Genomic DNA, 24,149 nt, shown 5'->3' on the forward strand with positions numbered 1-24,149 from the left:
ACTTTGGAAAACAGTGTGGAGATTCCTTAAGAAATTAAAAATAGAGCTTCCCTATGATCCTGCAATTGCACTACTGGGTATTTACCCCAAAGATACAGATGTAGTGAAAAGAAGGGCCATCTGTACCCCAGTGTTCATAGCAGCAATGGCCACAGTCACCAAACTGTGGAAAGAGCCAAGATGTCCATCAACAGACAAATGGATAAAAAGACATGGTCCGGAGTGCCTGGGTGGCTCAGTGGGTTAAGCCTCTGCCTTCAGCTTAGGTCATGATCCCAGGGTCCTGGGATCGAGCCCCACGTTAGGGCTTTCTGCACGGCAGGGAGCCTGCTTCCTCCTCTCTCTCTGCCTGCCTCTCTGCCTACTTGTGATCTCTCTCCCTCTGTTAAATAAATAAATAAAATCTTTAAAAAAAAAAAAGACATGGTCCATATATACAATGGAATATTATGCCTCCTTCAGAAAGGATGAATACACAACTTTTGTATCAACATGGATGGGACTGGAGGAGATTATGCTGAGTGAAATAAGTCAAGCAGAGAGAGTCAATTATCGTATGGTTTCACTTACTTGTGGAGCATAAGGAATAACATGGAGGACATTAGGAGAAGGAAAGGAAGAGTGAATGGGGGAACACCAGAGGGGTAGACAAACCATGAGAGACTGAGGACTCTGAGAAACAAACTGAGGGTTTTGGAGGGGAGGAGAGTGGGGGGGTTGGGTGACTCTGGTGGTGGGTATTAAGGAGGGCATGTATTGCATGCAGCGCTGGGTGTGGTGCATAAACAATGAATCTTGGAACACTAAAAAAAAAAAAATAGCTTCATAAATATACAGTACTTAAGATACAGAAAAAATACCACTTCTACCATCTAACAAATTTTAAATTAAATTTTAAAATAACTAAAAATATTGTTGAGATATAGGAAATGCTCTGTATCATTTTTTTCAGCTTTACTGAGGTATAATTGACAACATTGTTATTTCAAGTGTACAGTGTGATACTTTGATACACGTATACATCATGAAGAGCTTCACTATCGAGTTAATTAGTACATCCATCACCTCACATATTAATTTTTGTTTTTATTTTTGTTTTTTGGTGAGAACTCTTAAGTTCTGCTCTCTTAGAAAATTTCAGTTAAATAATACAATATTATCAACTATAGTTACTATGTTATACATTAGATCCTCAACCTTATTCATCTTATAATTGAACTCTCTTACCAGCCTCTATCTCCCCCACTCCTAACTCCTGATAACCACCATTTCCCTCTCTATTTCTGTGAGGTTTGTTTGTTTGTTTGTTTTTGTTTTTTTAGATTCTACATATAGATGGTACCATGAAGTATTTGTCTTTCTTAATCTGGATTACTTCACTTAGCATAGTGCCCTCTAGAATCATCCACATTGCAAATGGTAAGCTTTATCCTTCTTTTTTTTAAGACTGAATAACATTCTATTGCATGCATATCTATCTATTTATCTATCTCACATTTCCTTATCCAGTCATCTATCTGCATATACTTAGGTTGTTTTTTTTTCTTTCTTTCTTTTTTTTTTTTTTTAATAAAACACAAGTCTGGTTCAAGTTTTTGTTTTTGTTTGTTTTTTAAAGATTTTATTTATTTATTTGTCATAGAGCATGAGCACAGGCAGACAGAGTGGCAGGCAGAGGCAGAGGGAGAAGCAGGCTCCCCGCTGAGCAAGGAGCCCGATGTGGAACTCGATCCCAGGACACTGGGATCATGACCTGAGCCGAAGGCAGCCGCTTAACCAACTGAGCCACCCAGGCGTCCCCCTTAGGTTATTATAAATAATGCTGCAGTGAACACAGGAGTACAGACACCTCTTTGAGATAATAATTTTGTTTGCTTTAGGTATAGTCCTAGAAATGGAATTGCTGGATCATACAGTAGTTCTATTTTTAATTTCTTGAGGTTACTCATTACTACTTTCCATAGTGGCTATACCAGTTTACATTCCCACCAATAATATGTAAGTGTTCCTTTTTTCCCCCCAGGTCCTTGCCAGTATTTGTTATCCCTTGTCTTTTTGATAGTAGGCAACCTAGTAGGTTGATATCTCATTGTGGTTTTGATTTATATTTCCTTGATGACTAGGTATTGAACTTTTCATTTACCTGTTGGCCATCTGTATGTTGTCTTTGGAAAAATGTCTATTCAGGTCCTTTGCCCATTTTTTTTTTTTAAAGATTTTAGTTATTTGATAGAGATCACAAGTGGGCAGAGACGCAAGCAGAGAGAGAGAGAGAGAGGAGGAAGCAGGCTCCCTGCAGAGCAGGAAGCCTGATGTGGGACTCGATCCCAGGACCCTAAGATCATGACCTGAGCTGAAGGCAGAGGCTTAACCCACTGAGCCACCCAGGTGCCCCCCTTTGCCCATTTTTTAAACTTGGTTATTTTATTTCTTTTTTAATTTTTTGCTATTGAGTTATATGAATTACTGGTCTATTTTGGATATTAATCTCTTATTGGATATGTGGTTTGCAGATTTTTTATCCCATCTCATAGGTTGTTTTTTATTTTGTTGATGGTTTCTTTTGTTGTACAGAAGCTTTTTAGTTTGATGTAGTCCTAGTTGCTTAGTTTTTATTTTATTGCCTTTGCTTTTTGTGTCAAATACAAAACAAATTCTTAAATCTAATGTTAAGGAGCTTACTCCTTATATTTTCCTGTAGGAGTTTGATAGTTTCAGATATTATGTTCAAATCTTTAATCTTTAATGCACTTGAGGTGACTTTTGTTTACGGTATAACTAGGGATCTAGTTTCCTTCTTTGGCATGTGGCTACCCTGTTTTCCCAGTACCATTTACTGAAGAGACTATCCTTTCCTTATCATCTAGTAGAGTATCTTGGTTGGCAGCTTTTTGTTTTTTGTGTTTTTAAATTTCAGCCCTTAATATATCATTCCACTCCCTTCTTACTTCAAAGGCTTCTGCTAAAAAAATCCATAGATTGTCTTATGGGGATTCCCTTTGTGTGTAACAGTTGCTTTTCTCTTGTTACTTTTAAGATTCTTCCTTTGTCTTTTTTTTTTTTTTTTTTTTTAAGATTTATTTATTTATTTATTTGAGAGAGAGACAGTGAGAGAGAGCATGAGCAAGGAGAAGGTCAGAGGGAGAAGTAGACTCCCCACGGAGCTGGGAGCCCGATGCGGGCCTCGATCCCGGGACTCCAGGATCATGACCTGAGCCGAAGGCAGTCGTCCAACCAACTGAGCCACCCAGGCGTCCCTCTCCCTTTGTCTTTGATTGTAATGTGCCTTGGTATGGTTCCCTTTAGATTTACCTTTTTTTTTTTTTTTTTTTTTTTTGTACTCTTTGGGCTTCCTGAACCTAGGTATCTGTTTCTTTCTTCAGGTTAGGAAGTTTTTAGCCATTATTTCTTTCAATAAGCTCTCTGCCCTTTTCTCTCTCTTCTCCTTCTGGGACCTCTGTAATGTGTATATTGGTCTGTTTGGTAGTTTCCATAAGTCCCTTGAGCTCTCTTGACTTTTTTTCATTCCTTTTATTTTTTACTCCTTTAATGGATGAATTCCTCTGTTCTGTCTGAGTTCACTGATCCTTTCTTCTGCTTGACTTAATCTGCTATCGAACCTCTGTATTAAAATTTTCAGTTCAGTTATTCTACTTTACAGCTCTACTTTTTTTTTTGTATTTCTTAATAATTTCTTTTTGTTGAAATTCTCATTTTGTTCATATATTGCTCTCCTAACCTCAGTGAGCATCTTTAAGATTGAATTTCAACTTTTTATCTGGTAAATCACTTAATATCTGTTTCATTAAGATTAGTTTCTAGAGGGGCCCCTTGGTGGCTCAGTCAGTTAAGCATCTACCTTCTGCTCGGGTCATGATCCTTGAATCCCAAGATCAAGCCCTGTGTCAGGCTCCCTGCTAAATGGGGAGTCTGCTTCTCCCTCTCCCTCTGTTCCTCCCCTGCTCATGCTCACTCCTCTCTCAAATAAATGAATATATAAAATCTTTAAAAAAATACAATTAGTTTCTAAAGATGTGTTTTATTCTTTTGTTTGAAACATATTCCTCTGTTTATTTTCTTTGACTCTCTGTGTTGGCTTAGGCACATTACATAAAATGGCCACTTCTTCGAGTCTTGACAGACTGATTTTGTGTAGATGAACCTTATCAATCAGCCTGTCCTGAGCTGGTTGCCTTTCAAACCTCTGTGACTCTACACCTTGCTGTCTTTGTTCTTAGTGGCTCCCAGTAGTTGAGGGTATGCTAAGGCCCATCAGTATCCTAAAGGGGAGGATCACAGTCAGCACCTATGTGCAGGCTGATTAAAAACTGGACCCTTAGGCAGTAGCTATGAAGGTAGTTAAGACCCTTCATGGAAAAACTGGGAGCTAGGCATTTTTTTTGCCTGCTCCGTCTGCACTGAACTTGAGTGTTATAGCCTCTGGGTGGGTTCGTCTGTGACAGTTTAAAAACTGTTTCTTTGTTTGCTATAGTCCTGTGAGATTCATGAATGTAAACCCACTGGGTATCAAAGCTAGGTGATGGGGCACCTGGGTGGCTCAGTAGGTTAAAGTCTCTGCCTTCAGCTCAGGTCATGATCTGAAGGTCCTCGGATTGAGCCCCACATTGGGCTCTCTCTGCTCAGCAGGGACCCTGCTTCCCACCCCCTCTCTGCCTGCCTCTCTGCTTACTTGTGATCTCTCTCTGTCAAATAAATAAATAAAATCTTAAAAAAAAAAAAAAAAAGCTAGGTGATTTGGAGTCCCAGCTTTTAGGTGATAACCAAAAAATTCTGTTCAGTAAGTGGATAAACTCCTTGCAGGGAGACATCGGTGACTTGGTCTGATTGTTGGAGTGAGTCAGAGGGAGAAGGCAAAGAAAGTGTCCACCAGCTCTTTCAGACTCCAGCCAAATGCATGCTAATTAGCAGCTAGATCCTCAGACCACAGCTTAGAAAGTATATAGTCAAATCCCTTCTCGTGAAAGACTGGGAGATGGGTGTTCTGTGTGTTGCTTCTGCACTGGCCCCTGGGGGGATAGCCATGGGGAATGCTCACATGCTTGTTAAGGACTGCTACTTTTTTGGTACAGTCCTGTGGGACTTGTGGATCAAGCCCCACTGGATTTTTTGGGGTCTGTCCCTTCAGTCTTCAGGGAGAAGCTGGCAGTTGGGAGGTTTGCTTCTGATTGTATGGTGGTGTGCTGGGCTGGGTTTATGGTGAGTGTGTGTTTCAGACTTTCCTAATTTCATTTGCTAATGCGTAGAAGTCACTCAGTTTCTGGTTTTTGTCTCAGAGAGAATTGCTCCATATGTAGCTGTATATCTGGTGTGTCTATGGGAGGAGGAAAGTTCAGGGGCCTCCTACATTTCCATTTTGATCCCGCCCTGCCAAGTGATCTATATCTTGATCTGGATGTGGTTCCTTGCATATAGAATTGTATAAAACTTCATCGAGCTGTACACTTTGAACTTGTGTGTTTTACTGTATGTAAGTCGTACCTCAGTAAAAATGTCAAAACAAAATAACTAATTTGATGTGCTTAGTATATTATTTATTCAACACTGATCATGTATACATCATGTGTTTGACTAGCCATGGCTTATAGTGCGATATTTCTCAAAGTCTGACCATCTAAGGGATGAAATTGCCCACTCTGAGAACGAGAGGGGAGAGTTAAATTCAGGAAGTTATGGCCCTGGTGTCTTCTTGCAGACTTTAGGCTAGGATTCATCACACTCCTGCTTCTTTTCTTTTCTCCCTTTCCTTTCCTTGGAAATAGGTTAATATGAGACTCATATTCAGAGTGACTATTCTTTATTTCTGTAGTGTTTTCTCTCAAGAAACAAGATAGGGTTTCTGTTAAGAGAGAAATTATAAGGAATATGTTCCTTTTGTACTGTCTTCATCCTGCCTCTATAGTCTGTGCTGTCTGATAAGCTCAAGGACTAGCTTTTCACAGCAAGGGAAATGGAGAGCTCGGTGGAGCAGTGTTATTCAGCATTTCTTCTTTCCTACTACGAGAAAATTCAGACAACAATTTGAAATGACAGAATTGTCATGACTATGCACTTTACAAAATAATTTAAGGTTCTATAAATACTTGGATCTCTAGAGATAATTGCATATGTGATTGATTATGAATCCTTTGACAGACTGGTGGTTGAAAAATTGTAAAGATTTAGCAGTCACTGTTAATTGAAATTTAGTTAAACATGAAGATAATAAAATATCTCTGAAAGAAAATGTCCTCAAATGGGAAAGTATGACTTATTTTATAAATATTTCAACTTATACCTAATTTTTGGGAAGCTGTTCTTTTAAGGGAGATATAAATGTGTTGTGAAACATTATTAAAAGAAAGAACAAACTATTCTTTATTTACATTGTAATTTCTATTGTTATAAGTTAATCTTATAAATATCTAATTACTATAATAAGTGACTACCATTTATTGAACACATACTGTAGGTCAGGCTCTGCTGAAGCATTTCATCTAAGTTTTCTCAATCCTCTGAAATCTCTTGAGGTACACTTTATTATTATTTCTATTTTATGGTTGCTGATCCTGAAATTCTTCAAAGTGTTGATATATTTTCTGAATCAGTAAAGAAAAGTGAAATTAGTTATCATTCTACTGCTATGTGGTTTTTATATTGTGACTTAGAAAATTATTGCAGAATTGCATGAAATAATTCTTTGTTAAGCATAATGCTGGCTTAACAAGAGAGGAAGTATGGAGTAAATGTGACTCCAGGACCAATGCCATTGCGTAAGTCCTAGATTGCCACAGGCCAAGATAAGAAACCCCTGTGTGCTGTTGTTCCTTGTTAGTTGAGGGTAATATTCACCTTCTCTACTTCACAAAGGTATTCTGATGGTACAATAAATTTAATACGTCTATAGCTTGTAGAACAGTGGCTGCACAAAGTCATCTCAATAAATACTCATTTTTATTGTTATTCAATTACCTAAAAATACCAGTTAATGGCAAGTTGATGTAGTTTGTTAATGCCTGGGATATTATCTGTTCTTTAAAGGGGGACTGAGAATTTGAGTGTAGTATAAGGACACATGAATGATATAAAGATATGAACCAGAAAAATACTATTTAGTTACATTTTGATTTGTTAAACATCAAGTTTCTCTTGATGGCTAGATCTGTTGGTATATTTTTTCTTTCTTTTTTTAAAAAAGATTTTTTAAAAAAGATTTTATTTATTTATTTGAGAGAGAGATAGTGAGAGAGAGCATAAGAGGCGAGAAGGTCAGAGGGAGAAGCAGACTCCCTATGGAGCTGGGAGCCTGATGCGGGACTCAATCCCAGGACTCCGGGACCGTGAGCTGAGCCTAAGGCAGTTGCTTAACCAACTGAGCCACCCAGCCACCCAAAAAAGATTTTTATTTATGTAACAGACAGAGATCACAAGTAGGCAGAAAGGTAGGCAGAGAGAGAGGAAGGGAAGCAGGGAGCCTGATGTGGGGCTCAATCCCAGGACCCTGGGATCCTGAACTGAGCTGAGGGCAGAGGCTTTAACCCACTGAGCCACCCAGGTGCCCCTCTTTCTTTCTTTGTAGGAAGTAGGAGGAAGACAGGAGGGAGTTAGAATGTTGAACTCCACAGCTATAATACAACTATAAAATGAAAAAAAAGTGATTTGGAGTCCAGACCAGATTTTACTATTTTCTTACAGTAGTAGATAAACATGGTACCCATAAATTTGCCTCTATGAACTTCATTTGTAAATGGGATAATGATAATCTTAAAGCCATTTAGGATTTTATCGAAATAGTGAATAATTCATGTTTGTGATGTGCTTTGAGCATTATGAATGCCTTTGCCTAAAATAAACTAAAATGTAGAATTCTAGTAAATATAAAAGGGCCCATTTATTTATAAATTAATCACTTTTGCGTGTCCCTTTTTGTCCTCTAAAGATCCAAAGAGTAATATTTTCTCTCTTGGTTTGGCACAATAGAAGAATGTGTTATTCAAAATTCTAGTTGTGTAAGTTGGGAGAAAAAGTGACATTTATCATTTAATTAGTTCTTTTGACTCAGGATCCAAAATTACAGTCCAAGTTTCCTAATAAGCTGAAGAATGTGAGCAAATGATAACATCTTGCTAATAATAATAATAAAAAAATCCTTAAGGGATACCAGCAGCTTGTGTTCTGATTTAATTATTAGTAGGATATTTTCTCATATGTTTATATTCATATACAGTAGCCCCTTTGATGCTTCACGATTTTATTTAAGATATAGAAGGTTCTGTGGGTAAGAACAGGCTAAAGCTATAGATTGAGAAACTTATTTTTAAAAATTTAGCTGTTGAGACCTGTATCCCTGGGGATAAAAATATATTATATGTTTATAAAAAATAAATAAAAAATGAAAAAAAAAAAGAAAGCTCTTCAAGGCAGAAGAACATGAAAAAAAAATTTGGCTGTTGTTTCTTTGTCCATCTTTTTTTGGGTGGGGGGACAGATGTTAGTCTCTAAGTCTCCTTTAAGATTAAAAAAGTCATGATTTCTATGACTCTATTGCTTATGTACAGGGTATTTGTTTAAAGTAGGAGAGAAGATGAATTAAATGGTGTGAGGTTGGTGATTGGTATTTGGGTCAATTATTTCAGAAGGGAGATAAAGTCTGAAGAGATTATTAAGAATTTCTGTATAGATGCTATTTTGGGAAATGTAAATAAAATAAATATTAAATACATCTGTAGGATTAGCTGAATTCCAAGGATTTTTAATTAAAAAGATCTGAGATCTTTTCTGTTTGTTTTCTTTTTGGTCACAGTTCACGTGGTGCTTTTTAGGATAAGGCAGAGTGAGAGAGAGAGTCCCTGCATGTACTTTGGTGCCAATATAAGCCATGTGAAATAGCAGTCAATGCTGGTACAATTTCAAAGAATAGCCTAGTGCCTAACCTCACTGGTAGTACTTGGTTTAATCATCTCTATTATTTTATTTTGTGATTTTAGGGTGTTTTAACCACAGAATGTTGTGTGTGTGTGTGTGTGTGTGTGTGTGTGTGTGTGTTTCCTTTTAAAGTTTTATTTAAGTAATCTCTATTCCCCTGCACAGGGCTTGAATTCCCAAGTCTGAGATCAAAATAGTTGCATACTCTTCCAACTGAGCCAGCCAGGCACTCTACCGGTAGTATCTGGCTTACAGCTCAACTCCCTGGACTTTGAATTGCTTCCTCTTTGATATCTGGCTTTGTAGCTAACTCTGAACTCTGCAGTGCCCCATGAAGCTTGCTATATGTGTATGCGTGGATGACCCTGATTCCTATCCCATAAGATAGTCACGGGGTTGTCATAGAAGGTTTGACATATACCTCTTACTTCTTTTGGGGACTTGACATTCCCTGCACCATTTCTGCTAAGTGTTTCAAAACTGAGGAATAAGACTGAAGTTAGATATTTAGAGACCATGGATTATAGGCCAAGTGTATAATGAAGGCATTAGTAGGGGTAACAAAGATCCCCCAGACCTCAGTAGATTACATCAGGGAAAAAAAAAAAAAAAGATTGCTCATGGGTTGCTGGGACTCTGTTCATACCTTGATTTCACTTATCTTATGATTCCACCAGTCAGAATGATGCTTCAAAATTTACTATGGCTGAGAAAATGTAGAGATGAAAGCGTCACTCTAGCAGTTAAATGCTGGAGCTCAGAAACGACGCATTCTCATAGTTCATTGGCTAGAACGATCTGCATTGCCCCATGTAAGCACAGTGGCGGTAGGGAAGTGTAATTCTCCCATATTCTAGAAGCAGAGCAGAGCTGGGTTTGAGTGAATCTTGGATGTCTCTACCTCACCATTCTTCATTATTAATAATATTGTATATTCACACACAGTACATTTTATACATTGCCTAGGACTTATTCAGAATACCTGTAATGTAAACATTTGCCATGACATATCTGTGCCCAAAACACATACATCGTTATGTGTTATTGACCCATGTTTGATATAGCAGATGCTTTAAATGGATTTTGTATTGGCGCTGGATTTGCATGGATCCAATTACATTCTATAAATAAGCAATTTATTACATCATTTCTGATCATGGGTAAATCTGCGAGGTGAGCAACTTCAGTTGTGAAGAGGCAGCTGCCTGAAGCTAGTTGCCAGCCTGAGAAATGAACCAGTTCTTGGTTTCATTTGGATTATGTTCTAATGAAATGCATCCACCCTTTGCCCCAGCCCAGTCCTAGGAATCTCAGGATGATATGTGAACATGAGTCGAGTTCCCTAGTCTTCCTTCTTCTTACTGAAGTGAGGAGGTAGGAGCACGTTTCTAGACTTTTCACATAAGGAGACCGAGGTAGGCTGATGGCTAGGGGTGGTGTCTAGCGCTCCAGAGAATGGTATGAGCTTTTACTCCTGTGTCTGAAGCCACAATATGGAATTTGTAAATTGGAGAGAATCTTGCTGGCAAATGGAAGTTTTGCTCTTCAAATTTTTTATAACTTTTGGGGTATAATAAAGGTCATCCAATTTTTCAGATTCATCCATCTAAACTTTTTTGGTCCATCTGTTTTTGTCCTGGCACACACAGTAGTAAATTCTTCATTTCAGAGCTGCTTCACTGCTCTTCCAGAACAGAGAAAAGAGAGCACTCAGAATTATTATTAATTTCTAAATAAAATGGGCCAGGTCTTATGCTCTCCTAAAAATGGAAACAGTTTTTTTTTTTTTTTTTCACAAACCATACAGGGGGTAAGATTTTAGTGTGGTTTGTGGGAGAGTGGCTGTCAAACTCTTTGTATGAAAAGGCAATTAACTGTTTTTAAGCTGGCAGTGGGGCCCTGGAGAAGGGGGAGGAGTGGGAGATGAGAGGGTCAGGTTCTGATTCCCTTCGGCAGTCCATGTGGCTCTTTCCTGGCAGAGCGCCCCTTGATGTCAAAGTGAGTGGTGTGCGCCAGAAATGAGGCAGTGTGAGCAGAATTAGATACCAGGTCTGAGCGGTTTGCATTTTTCTTTCTTTTCCTACCCCCATGCCCCCCCACCCCAGTGTTTTGTACAATGCCAGTTTTCAGAATAAAGGAAGTTTGCTTTCTGCACAGACTACCTCTTACAAAATTATTTTGAAAATGCTGCATTAAGCCCTAGGGGACAGTATTTTTGGACATGGAGCGGAGTGCAAAGTTCAAGTTGAAAAGGGACAAATTGAACTAGGGTTTCTATTATTAAACTTGGCTAAGTTGGAGCCTTATCCTTAAAGTTGGTAAGTTTAGCTGGTCATTTGGAACCAACAGGGGAAGCAAGGTCAGTGACTCTCTAGATATTTGATTTTGTCTCTGCCATCAACCCACTCGGTGTCCTTGGAGGAGACTCTTCAAATCGAGTTCTTCATTTACGAAGTCAGAGTGGGTAGGGGTATAAAAAGAGCCCGGAAAAATGCAATATTTAATCAAGATGTTATAATGCTTTGGTAACGTGGTATACATTGTACTGTGCCTAATAAATGATTTTTAATCAGGAAGATGCTTATGAAAAGGCTGAGGAAATATGGTAATTAGCATTATGGGACCAGACATAATTAAGTACAAATGGTGCCTCAAGGTCATCTGGTCCTAACATTTGCTTCATGGCGGGAGCAGTTCCAACCATCATATTGAGTCCTTTCATTTGACTCTGCTGATCATATTCTTTCCTGGTGGGATGAGGAGTGTGTGCATTTGTAATTTAATATTGTGATATACTGTAATATATATAGCTGTATTTTTAAGGTCTTCCCCTGTACCAGGCATTGTGCAATGAATGCTTTGTAGATGTTAACTCATTTGATTGTCACAACAGCCTTATGAGTAGAATTTAAAAATAGAAACAGTGTTTACTGTTCTCATAATAAATAATTGATTATAATAAAAAATTGAAACAATTTCACACTTACTTAGAAGAGTAGTACAAAGAATTTTTTTTCTCAAACCACTTGAGAGCAAGTGGCTGACATGATGCTCCATAATCCTGAATGCCATGTGTATTACCTGACTTCCATTGACATGGATGATACATTATAGCCATGGAACTCACAGACCCATTTAAGTCTGCCATCCTTTATAGTGAAGGGATTCAATCTCACGACTGAATGTTGCACTTGGTGGTCATGTCTTTATAGATTCCTTTAATCTGGAACAGTTCTTCCTTCTTTTCTTGAGTTTTTGTGATCTTGACACTTGTAAAGATTTTTGGCTACGTATTTTGTAGGATGCCCTAGTTTGTGTTTTTCTGATAATTGCTCATGATTAGATTCAAACTCTACTTTTTTTTAGAAGGAATATCACAGAATTGATGCTGCGTTCTTATTGTATTCTATCAGACGGCACACAATTTAATTTGTCTCATTGCCAGCAATAACCTTGATCCCTTGATTAAAATACTTGCCAGGTCCATCATTGAGTTACTCTGTGATCCCCTTTGTAATCAAAAGTATTTTGTGGGGAGGTGCTTTGAGATTACGTAAATATTCCATTTCTCATCCAACTTTCACCCAGTAGTTTTAGCATTCTTTGTTTTCTCAGGTGAATTAATTACTCTCATGATTACCAAATGATGATTTTCTGATTCTGTAATTCCCCCCACATTCATCAGATGGCATTCCATTGTAAGGAAAAGCTATCTCATCTATGTATGTAAGTATGTATGTATTGTGTATGTCAGTATAGACTCATGGATTCTTTCCTTATTTAATGGTTTATAATCTACTGGTATCATTATTTATTTTTACACTCACACAGTCCCAAATGGGCCAGTGGGAGCCTCTTTAAGCTGGCTTCTATGTCCTTCTGATGTATGCCCATCACTCTGAAAGCACTTCTTTACCATCTGAGACAAGATATTGCAGGTTCAGCTTATATTTTCCCCACCTCAGCCCTGGAATCAGTCATTTCTACAAGGAGCCCCAGGTTTGTTTTAGTGGAGAATAATATGTAGTGATCAGGATCTGGGTGTTAGGTGTGTTCATTACTATTGAGGTGTCGGGATTTTAGACCTCTCAGTTCATGGAGCTCTGGAGTATGTGTATATATGTATATACACACAGCTACTAGACTTGCTTCTAAAAGTATTTATCTATATTGAAAATCTTGAGTTCACATCAACACTTAAAATCCAAATTCATCAATATCATAGCATTATAGTTTTCCCCCTGGTTCCCATTTTCTTCTATATGTTTACATATTTGACCAGTCTCTCCTGTATGTACAAATCTTGCCAGTTACCATGTCCCTTCCCTCCCCCAGATTTCTACTTTACTCTTTCAGTCTAATGTCTTTTAAATTATTTTATCATCATCATCATCATCATTATTGTTTTTTTTTTGAGAGAAAGAGAGAGAGGGAGAGTGAGAAAGCATGCATGAGTGGTAAGGAGGGGCAGAGGGAAAGGGAGAGAGAGAATTTTAAGCAGGCTCAATCTCGCAACCCTGCAATCATGACCCGAGCTGAAATCAAGAGTCAGATGCTTCACCAACTGAGTCACCCAGGTGCCCCCAATCTAATGTCTTTTATTTATTTATTTATTAAAAACTTATTTATTTATTTGACAGACAGAGATCACAAATAGAGAGAAAGAGAGAGGGTAGCAGGCTCCCCGCAGAGCAGAGAGCCTGATGTGGGGCTCGATCCCAGGACCCTGAGATCATGACCCAAGCTGAAGGCAGAGGCTTAACCCGCTGAGCCAGGCTCCCCTCTAATGCCTTTTAGATTGAATTATTCATAAAAGGAAAGAGGGAGGCAAAGAAGGAAGAAAAATTGCTAATTTTCAATTTAAAGCCAATACTGTAGAACTTGTTACTAATTCTTTCTTTGGTGTCTCTTCCATGTATGAGAAATAAAGTTATATTTTCTCCTAGCACATATTCATGTTAGTATAAGCATGTTGCTCTAATTAGGTTGCTTGTCTCTATGTGGTAAACCAAATAATGGTGGTTTAGATGAGACAGAATGTTTTTCCAGCTTATACACTAAGCATTTATTGGTTAGGCACTGTCATAAATACCCTATGATAGTACCCATTCTTGATAATGCTAGCTTTTTAAACAAATTCAGACATGTTATCTACTTTAGACACCAAAACTCAGGGTTTGCTTATATGCTTTATATAAATTATGGCTCATTCTGGCTCAGTAGTGCTAAACTCACTTAAATTGATATTTTAAAAAGATAAAAAACAAACATATTCATCAAATGTTAATTTTGCACAATGGCTACATTTTACATAATTTAGCCTGGCAAAACTGTGGATTGTGAGTTTTCTGTGTCAAGTAGCATTTGTGGATTTTTCTTTTTTTTTTTCTTTTTTTTTTTTTTTTGTGGTTCATCAAACTGTAGTTTAAGATGCAGAGTCATATAATAACAGGAACCCAAACTGAGAAGAGGGTGGGGCAGTTCAGAGGAAGCTAAACGTGGAAGAAAAAGCTCCTGAACTCCAAACATTACTGCAAGCATTTATGTATGCTTTTTATGTAAGATGACTTTATTAACACCACATCATGTACCTGTATGCTTATTGTGACACCACCAAATCACCTGATAGAATTCTTTCCTAATATAAAGGCCTTTCAGATTTATGGAAATATGAACTCTGGCTTGATAGTCAACAGACTTCAATGCTAGTCTTGAAATTTTTGTTAGTGAGAATTTCCTTTGATTTTTTTGTGCTTGTTTCTACCTTGCAAGATGGAAGCAACAGTACCAGCTTACACTTTTTGTTCAAGTATATTACTAACTTAAAAGGGATTTGTGACAGATGCGAGGGACACCAGAGATTGTGTAGCCTATGGTTGTATAGCTTTTTGAAATCAATAGGTCTCTTTTTTTCTAAACAATCTGTGCATGAGAGTCTTTTTAATAGCTATAGCTAAAAGGTTAGGGTGCATTTATTTTGCTAATAACATGCTCAGGCTGGGGGCCTGAGGTCTGACGGGTCTGGCCTCACCTTTCCTTTAGGACCCCTGAGGTCTGTAGGGTACTGTTTGAAACGCCCTGAGGTCTTCCACTTCACTCCCATTTTATAGTTGAGAAAAACCCAAACCCAGATGCAAAGTGATTTATCAGAAGTTGGACAGAGAATTTGCACTGAAGCTGAGATCCAATCTCTGGTCTTTTGACTCCCAATCAAATATTCCTTCCATTAAACAAAGTTTTATTGTTATTCTCCCTTTTTAATCTTTTTAGAAAGCTCTAAAATTCTTTATCTATATGTAGCTGGCATCATGATTTTTAATCTATCATTCTCTTCTTTTTTTTTAAATTACAATTTAGTTATCTGAGAGAAAGCATGAGCATGTGGGAGTGTGGGAAGGGGCAGGGGGAAGGAATCTTCAAGTAGCACCCCCTGCTGAGTGCGTGGGGGTGGTGGTGGGGGTGGTGTGGGGATGGGGGGTGGGATTGGCGGGGGTGCGCATGGGGCTTGATCCCACCACCCATGAGATCATGACTCCAGCCAAAACCACGAGTCTGATGCTTAACCAAATGAGTCACAGAGGCACTCTTCTATCATTATTTTCTGCTTGCTGAAGTACATAACCATTTATTGTCACAAGAATGCTCATTCTTGGTTGAATTGCTGCCACTCAAAACAATATGGCAAAGAACTTTGTAGTTATAGCTGCTCACTACTAAGCTTCCTAGTTCAAAACACTATTCTCCTCCTGTTTTCTTTTCTTTCTTTTTTTAATTTTAAGATTTTATTTATTTATTTGACAGACAGAGATCACAAGAAGGCAGAGAGGCAGGCAGAGAGAGAGGAAGGGAAGCAGGCTTCCCACTGAGCAGAGCCCGATGCGGGGCTCGATCCCAGGACCCTGAGATCATGACCTGAACCGAAGGCAGAGGCTTAACCCACTGAGCCACCCAGGTGCCCCTCTCCTTCTGTTTTCTATTACTAATATTTGGGGTGATATTTGATGCCTCCTTTTCCTCATTTACAAAATCTAAGTCACCATAAATTATTTCAGATGGATGTTGTACTTCTTTCTAACAACAAACTTAAACTGAATGTCAGCCGCATGTCCTGTTTGCGTTGCACACTGAGAAAACAGATGAATAAGACCCAAGATTCAGGCAGTCTCTCCTCCTCCTTTCTCTCCTCTCTACCCCCAGCTGTCCTCTTGATGAGTTCACAAACTACTGGGAAAGTGAGGTCCCGATGATAGAGGCAAACTCAGCTAGACGATGAAATCTTCCTCACGTAGGAATCTTTTATTCCTGATTTTACTCCTTCAGTTATTTGTGGGTTTCAGCTAGAATGGTTCACCAACCCTGCTCTCATATTATATTGTTGATCTCTTCTGCTATTATTTTCCAGTGAATCAAAAGCCAAGTACTGATACGAGGGCTTAAGGACTTTCCATTATGTTTCTGCCACCCCTCCCATGCCAATAAGAGCATGTAGCTTCTGTGGCCTTCTCCCTTCCTTTTGTCCCTTAATCAGACTCTCCTATCAAGCCCTACTTTCTTCTTAAAGGAAATTTTTTAGTCATTCCCCACCCTCCCCCAATCAGTGGTTCTCATATATTTTCCACCATGTTTTGTTTAGAAACATTGGTTTGTACATCTACCACCTTGAATCCTTTCTGACCTTCACAAAATCAATTCTGTAAAAGCTTTTATTAATCCAGTTCCACCTACCCCTACAAATAAAGGCATCATAATGTTGGCATTGCCCAAGAGTTTGCACGCATTAGAAAGTAATATGACCTTTTATTTTGACATTTGTCCTATTAGGTCTTTAACATTTTTTTTATATTGATGGAGGTTGATATAAATAGCCCTGGGAAATTATTGTATTTTGTGTATGGATATTTAGGACATTGTTCACAATATTATAGTCATAAACTTTGTAAATTATGTGACTGATCATGTTTCTCTTTTTGCACTTGTTGCCCGTAAGCTCAGAGCAAAATGTGTGGCTAATCAGAAAGTGGCTAGAACTTCACAGTTTGCTGCTTTTTTCAACCTTACCTAGTGGCTTTACCTTTATTTTTCTTCCCCATTATCCTTAGCTTCCTAATCTCCTATGTATTTTTTTTTTTTAAGATTTTATTTATTTGACAGACGGAGATCATGAGTAAGCAGAGAGGCAGGCAGAGAGAGAGAGAGAGAGGAGGAAGCAGGCTCCCTGCTGAGCAGAGAGTGCAGTGTGGGACTCCATCCCAGGATGCTGGGATCATAACCTGAGCCGAAGGCAGAGGCATAACCCACTGAGACACTCAGGTGCCCCTCCTCTGTATTTTTTTAAGATTTTATTTATTTATTTATGAGAGAGAGAGAGAAAGATAGTGAGATGGGGATGGGGAGCCGGGAGAGGGAGAGGCAGGCTCCCTGCTGAGCAGGGGTCCCCTGTGGTTTGATCCCAGGACCCTGGGATCATGACCTGAGCTGGAGGCAAAGTGACTGAGCCACCCAGGTGCCCCAGCATCTGTGTTTTTGTTTAATCTCACCACAAATAATTTTTTGTACATTTAAACCACCTTAATTCCCGTTTGAAAAAAGATGTAACAAAACAAAACATGATTGCTTATTAGACTATGGATTTAAGTAGCTAACTAATTGGGGAGCAAGCCTGTAATTCTTGACATTCTGTGTAGCTTCATCTCAGGCATGGGACTCCAGTGTGCACTTGGGTATGTTGGCCAAAGAGCCAAAGAGAAGACATTTCACATACAAATTAATACTATTTATTTGAAAAGATTTTAGAGAATTTTTGGAATGTGTGTAAGGAGGCTGCTTGTTTCTATTTGGAGCTTTAGATTTTTATGTTTTTTTTTGTTTGTTTTCCTTAAAAATCTGCCCTAATTATCTTTCCTCTGGAAGAACTAGTTGTATTACTTAGAGAGTTATGTTGGATGATCAATACGCAAATTTGCTTTGAAGTTGTCTTAGAGGTATACATTATCTAAAACCTTCTTACCAGTGCTGTAGTCTAGGCTGTTGTAAATTCAAGTGTGCTGTCTCATGATGTTGAGGAAACTGCAGTTGGAAAAGTGGATGTGTTCTGTTGATGCTAATCAAAGTGACAAATAGCATTTCACTGACAAAAGCATCTGGTAAGCAAAACTTTTAGGAAATGACTAGGAAACTTGAGACTGAAAAAAAAAAAAAAAGAACCCAAACCCTTGATCAGTCAACAGGCACTTACAGAGCGTGCCTGGTATGTAAGGAGCTTCTTGCTACACATGTGATTTATAGCAAATAAGTTATATCAGATGGTATCTCTAAGAGGATTTTCTACATTTGCATGCACAAGAGCAACTGGAAATAATGACTTTAATTATTCAATAAATGATAGGCATTAAAAAGTCTAACCTTATCCAATGAAAACTGTTCGGAGCCAGAAAAAAATTATCAATATCCACAAGCTCTGCTATTAGACTGCATGGGTCAGATATTGGGTCTTGGGGGAATGCTGCCCAGTGAGCACTGTCAAAAAATTATTTATGGAACCCTGGGCTGCTTTAAGAAATATAGAAATTTTTTCAGTTAATAGGTGAGTGAGAGATCATGATGATGGCAACATCAAGTGACCACCATTTCTATAGCCTTACTCTGTGCCAAACACGGTGCGTTAGCACTGTACATTTATCACCCCAGTTAATCCTAACAATAACCCTACGAAGTGTGTTTTATTATTTTCATTTTTATGGATGAAGAAATAAAAGATTAGGGGGTTTAACAGACAGGGTAGGTTAATACCTTAAAATTGTGTTGTTATATAACACAATCAAGGTCTATTTCCCTTCAGTGAAATGAAGGTTCAGGAGAGGACTGTTTTGCTCCATGCAGTCTTTGGAGTGCAGGCTCTGTCCATTCATAGCGGCACCATCTGAAGGTTCCAGGACCCACCCTTGGATCCTCTGCACCTGACTGGGACAGATTAGTGAGTGTGTGGAGCAGGAGTGCTCCTTTTTAACTGCTGCATCTGGGGGTGACACACAGCACTTTCCTCGTATTTCCTGGGCAAGGACTACACCTAATGTCAAGGGAACTGGGTACTTATGTGGCTCCAGGAAGAAGAGGAAATAGGCGTGATGAGCATCTAGCCGGGGTTTGTCACAAGAGATGGGACTGAGGTCATAGAGCTGCTAAGGCATAGAGCTGAGATGCAGAATCAGTGCCTTCTCTCTTCAGGAAAGCATGCTACAAGACCCACAAAGCAAACATCCTTCTAGTCAAGCAACAAAATGACATCATTGAGCTTAAGATTTATGTTATAATTTGAACTAAGAAAGTGACCTAAATCTATAGGTTAAGTTTATTGCTGCTAGGATGAGAACATTAATTGCTTCTGTGAAATGGGCTTGAAAATGTCAAACAGGATTTCGAGAAGGGCTTCGTAGTGTCACCAAGTCTGACAGGCTGTAGCCAGCCTGGGATAGACTTTCTGCCTTAAATATTGAACTCTAAGACCCCCTGCTGTATTAGTGGCAAGAAGGCATTTTATAGAAGGCATTTGACTGGTTTCATTCACAATGAGACACATGTCTCCAATGGTAATTCACTCATAAATGGTAAAAGAAATGGGTAGATTTTGTTAACAAAACCACAAAATAGTTATGTCTGTATTGTAGATAAGTACAGTGTGTATTAGATTGAAACAAAAGAAAAGGCCAATATTGGCTTATTTTTGACCTACAGGAAGGCCATCTCACATGGTGCAACCTAATACTTAAAGGAAGTGAGTGTCTACATTAACTGGTAATCTGTAAATATATTCTTTCATCATGTGGACTCAGTGCTTATCAAGCAGTCGTAGTTTGTCCACGGGGAATTCCAAATTAAAGTGACCCCCAGATATTCTAAGTAGGGAGCCTGCCCAGGTAATGAGTAGCATTCTTCATGAACAGTTGGATCAGGACCCCTTGAGGTGGGAGTGTGCTCGCCCCTCCTTTCATTTCTATGGGGATGCTTCCTCACTGTTCCAAAAACGCCCTACTTCATTCACTTTAGTCTTTTTTTTTTTTTTTTTTTTTTTAAATTTGACAGAGAGATCACAAGTAGGCACAGAGGCAGGCAAAGAGAGGAGGAAGCAGGCTTCCCGTTGAGCAGAAAGCCCGATGTGGGGCTTGGTCCTAGGACCCTGAGATCGTGACCTGAGCCGAAGGCAGAGGCTTAACCTACTGAGCCACTCAGGCGCCCCAGTTTGGTTGTTTTGAAAGCAGCTTTTAAGTGTGAATGTTTCAAAGAGAAATTGTCCAATGAATCACTATCAGAAAATAGCACCTTTGTGTGCCAGCAGAGTGCAAGGCTGTGATGTCCTCAGAGAGACAAACAAAAAGTTTCGATGAAGAAGAGTGATGTGTTAGAAGTTTGGGGCTTCAAAAGTACGAGGCAGTGGTCAGTTTGAGGATGCTGTGTACCTTCTATGATTGAAGATTCAGAGTGACTGGATGGGAGAAGGGATAGAGAAAGGGAACCGGAGTGATGTTGGAGAGAAATTCAGCTTGGTTGCAGTTTGGCGCAGGGCTGATTTTACAATGACTGTGGTGTTCACAGAAGGAGAACTTATTTTCCATCTCTACTGCATGATTCTGAAGATCTCCCATGTGTTCTAAAAAATTTTTGAATTTTGCATACTGATGGTCCCAGCCTAAAAAGCTAAACTTGCATCTACTTCTAACTCCAACAAAGTAAAAGAGCTGTGTGGAAAGAGGTAAAGTATCTGCCAAGGAGTGGTTAGAAAGGTAAACAATCAGCTACATTTCCCGTGTTTTCCTAATTTTGTATATTTTCTCCTGTTCTCCTCAAATGTGCTCTTACTGCCCACCATTCAGCTTTTCCTTTCAGTGCTCCAAAATCAATATATATGAATGATAGTTGGACCTCTTAATGTTTGAGTGCTCTTTTATTCCTTATTTTTCTTCCTTAGGGAATCTCATTAAGTCTCATGGCTTTAAATATAAACTATTAGCTTAAGTGTCTCAAGTTTATATATCCATTTTGAATTTCTCACCTTTATCTCCCCGCTGGAATATCCAACTTGGACGTCTATCTCCATGGTCAAGTAGACATATCAAACTCAGCAGAAACTGCATTTCTAACTTTCTAGGTTCTACACGTTGCCTTTCCCTTTTCAGAAGATGGCAATTCCATCTTTCTGGTTGCTCAGGCCAAAAATCTTGGAAAATATACTTGTATCCTCTTTTTTTCCCCTCTTACTCCTCATCTAGTCTGTCAAAATGTCATTGATGTCATCTTGAAAATACATCCAGAGTTATATTGAGACAGCATGATCTGTGTTACTGCAGTGAGCTCCTATCTGGCTTCCAGTTCTTTCCACACACTCCCAGCACCCCAGCCAGAATGGTCCAACCCCTTTTCTCCCCAGTACAGTGCTCAAGATGGCACTCAAAGTAAAAGCTAAAGTTCTCATAATGGTCTCCTGACCCCTCCATGATCTCTCATAACTATCCTCCTCATCCTTCTTTTACTCCATTCTAGCCATGTGGTTTTCCTGATGTTCCATGATCAGGATGGGCATAATCCTAGCCTAGGGTCTTCCTGCTGGCTGTTCCCTCTGCCCCCAGACAGACATACACATGGGTAACTTCCTCACCACCTTCAAGTTTTTGCTAAAATATCTATTTCATCTTTTCAATGAAGTCCATTCTGGTTACGTTGAAGAAAGTTGTAACTCTTTTCCCTGTCCCGACCCTACAGATCTACTTAGCTTTACTGTTTTCGGTAATATGTGCCTCCTTCCAATACGATGTACAAATATATACGATGTAATTTACCTTTTTATATATTTAAGCCTTTGTAATCTGTCTAATCATTAGAATATAAGCACTGTAAGGATGAGGAGGTTCTTTGTTTCTTTCTGTGATGCACCTAAAATGAGACTGGCACATTGTACATGCTCAATAAATATCTGTTGACTGATTATTATTACTTATTATATGGAGGTTAATTATTTAATACACATTTGAATAAAATCATCATACAATTTGTATGAAACTCATTGAATACTTTCTTTTGGAATTAGATATAAGTAAAGAAAACAATGACATATATTAGTTGTCCAATAGGAAACTTAAAAAAAAAATGATATATGCCACCTTCAGCAAGAGTTTAAACTTGAACTGTGATTGGACTTCTGTCCCCTTTAGTGATAAACCAGATAATTTGCACCAACACTGCTGTTTACATTGACTGGAAAAGCTTAACAAAATATTTAAAAATCTTCTAAAATCGCCTAAGAACGGACAAAAGAGTAAAGAATTACTTTGCGGAGACCTGTGAGAAGACAGTTATACAGAACAGGAGCCTGGCATTTGGGATCACTTTTGCATGTAGGGAACATTTGCCAATCCAGAACAGGTGGATGAAAGGGTGAGCACTGCTTGGGAAAGCCTCGGAGGACGGGGCGGGTTGGGGGGGACCTAAACTAGAGTTTAAAGATACCAAGAGTGGAGGGTCCGTGGGACCGCCAATTGTGGATGGGGCACCAAAATTCTGCACCCTTGCAATGAGACATAGAGCAACACTTGCATGGATTCCTGGCAGCCTTCTGGTTATCCGTGAGCCCCAAAACTTCAAACCTCGAAGTTTGATCAAATGGAGCCTAGATTGCCAGTGCAACCTGAGCTCTAGCGGAAGCTAGGAGTCTTCTTTTAGAGGAGGACAAGTCATTCTCAGCCTCAAATTATAACTCTAAGCCCCCCCCCCAACTGTAAAGTCCACTACATTGTTAAAGATAAGAAAAAGAGACAAGAACACATAATGAGAACAGAACACTTAAAGAGATGCATGGGATATCTGCAGAGTAGAATTACCAGAGGCAGACCGACATAAACCATGTTCATTATGCTTATGGAGATAAAACTCAGTGTTAAATATTTCATGAAGAAACTTGAAACTATAAAAAGTGATACTTCAAATTTGAAAGAGAGTGACCTAGAAATTCTAATAGAAAAATATGATAATCAAACTGGAAGTGTCCCCCCTCACTGTTATTCTCTTACCATGAAATATTCTGTGTCGAAGTGAGGCAGTGTTGGTGAATATTTCTCTTTTATTTTCACTCTTTCTGGTTATGCTTTTATCTAATCTTGGATTTTTTCCTGATATTTTTCTGGCTTATCAAGTTTAAAGTGAGATATAAAGTAATTGTTAAATATGATTATACTTTTCTTTCTCAATGTTACATTTTCATTCTAAATGCTCCTTTGTGACAACTAAGTGATAGTTACCCTGTTTAGGATACTTTATGTTTTGTTTTTGGTTTTGGGAACGGTTCTGCAGTTGCTCCTTTTATATGTAGACGTAAGAGGATTTTTATTTTTGCCATTTCTTTATTCTTTTATCGCAGCATTTCCTGTTAGATAACCAAATTTAAACATCCATGAGCCCTACACATAGTACTTTTGGAACAAGTTTTCTTGTCATCTTATATTTTCTCCTTTGATAATTGGTTAACTTAGCTATGAGAATTTCAAGAATAATGGGATTGTAGAGTGAGAAGAGGAGCTGAGGCCAAAATTTAAGCCCCTTACTTCTCATTTTAGAGAATCCTATGGCTTTGGAGATGCTGAATGTTCCAGACTGGTCTCATTGTTGATATCAGACTCACAGCTGACTCATGTCACTGATACCAGAAGGTTTAGCAAAGCAATTCTCTTGTCCTTTGAAGGCGTTTGTTTAACTGTGGTATTGGTTATTACATTTTCAGAGAGTTTTATAACCCTGAGATTGCATATTTGAAAGAGACTGTACTGGAAGAAGACACACCAGATGGCATAAAGGGGGAAAAAGCCAATCTAATCTAAAATGTGGTAATAAATGAATTTTTATTTAATTAGTATGCTAATGATTAATAGGAAAGTCAATACAACTGACACCAAAGATATATTAGACATGTATTATAATAAACACTCTGATTTGTGCTGCTATAGTCTGTCAGATTGACATATCCCTGCTTGTGTTTTATGTGACACAGGAGTAAAGAAAGAAAAGTATCTATTATTGCCAGGCATACACTGAATGGTGGCTTTATTTGAACAACTCCCATCTTCCTTTCTGAGGAGCAGCATTCAAGTAGCCAAGTGTCCTAAAGGATCTGATACAACAGCAGGAGTTTCCAGGGTGAGCCAGTGATTGAGTCAGGTGAGTGGCACCTTTGTGATTGTAGGTGT

The 24,149-nt window shown here is 38.6% G+C and overlaps 1 long non-coding RNA gene across 4 annotated transcripts in view; it reads left to right on the plus strand.

Moving 5' to 3' along the window:
* Positions 1 to 24,149, plus strand: part of LOC131826775 (uncharacterized) — a 165,185-nt gene that overhangs the window by 41,766 nt on the left and 99,270 nt on the right. For all 4 annotated transcript variants that reach the window (XR_009351739.1, XR_009351737.1, XR_009351736.1 and 1 more), the window contains exon 2: positions 23,954 to 24,120. This is a non-coding gene — a long non-coding RNA (uncharacterized LOC131826775). The remainder of the gene's footprint in view (positions 1 to 23,953; positions 24,121 to 24,149) is intronic.

The sequence above is a fragment of the Mustela lutreola genome, chromosome 3 (assembly GCF_030435805.1).
Source record: "Mustela lutreola isolate mMusLut2 chromosome 3, mMusLut2.pri, whole genome shotgun sequence".
Taxonomy (NCBI): Eukaryota; Metazoa; Chordata; class Mammalia; order Carnivora; family Mustelidae; genus Mustela; species Mustela lutreola.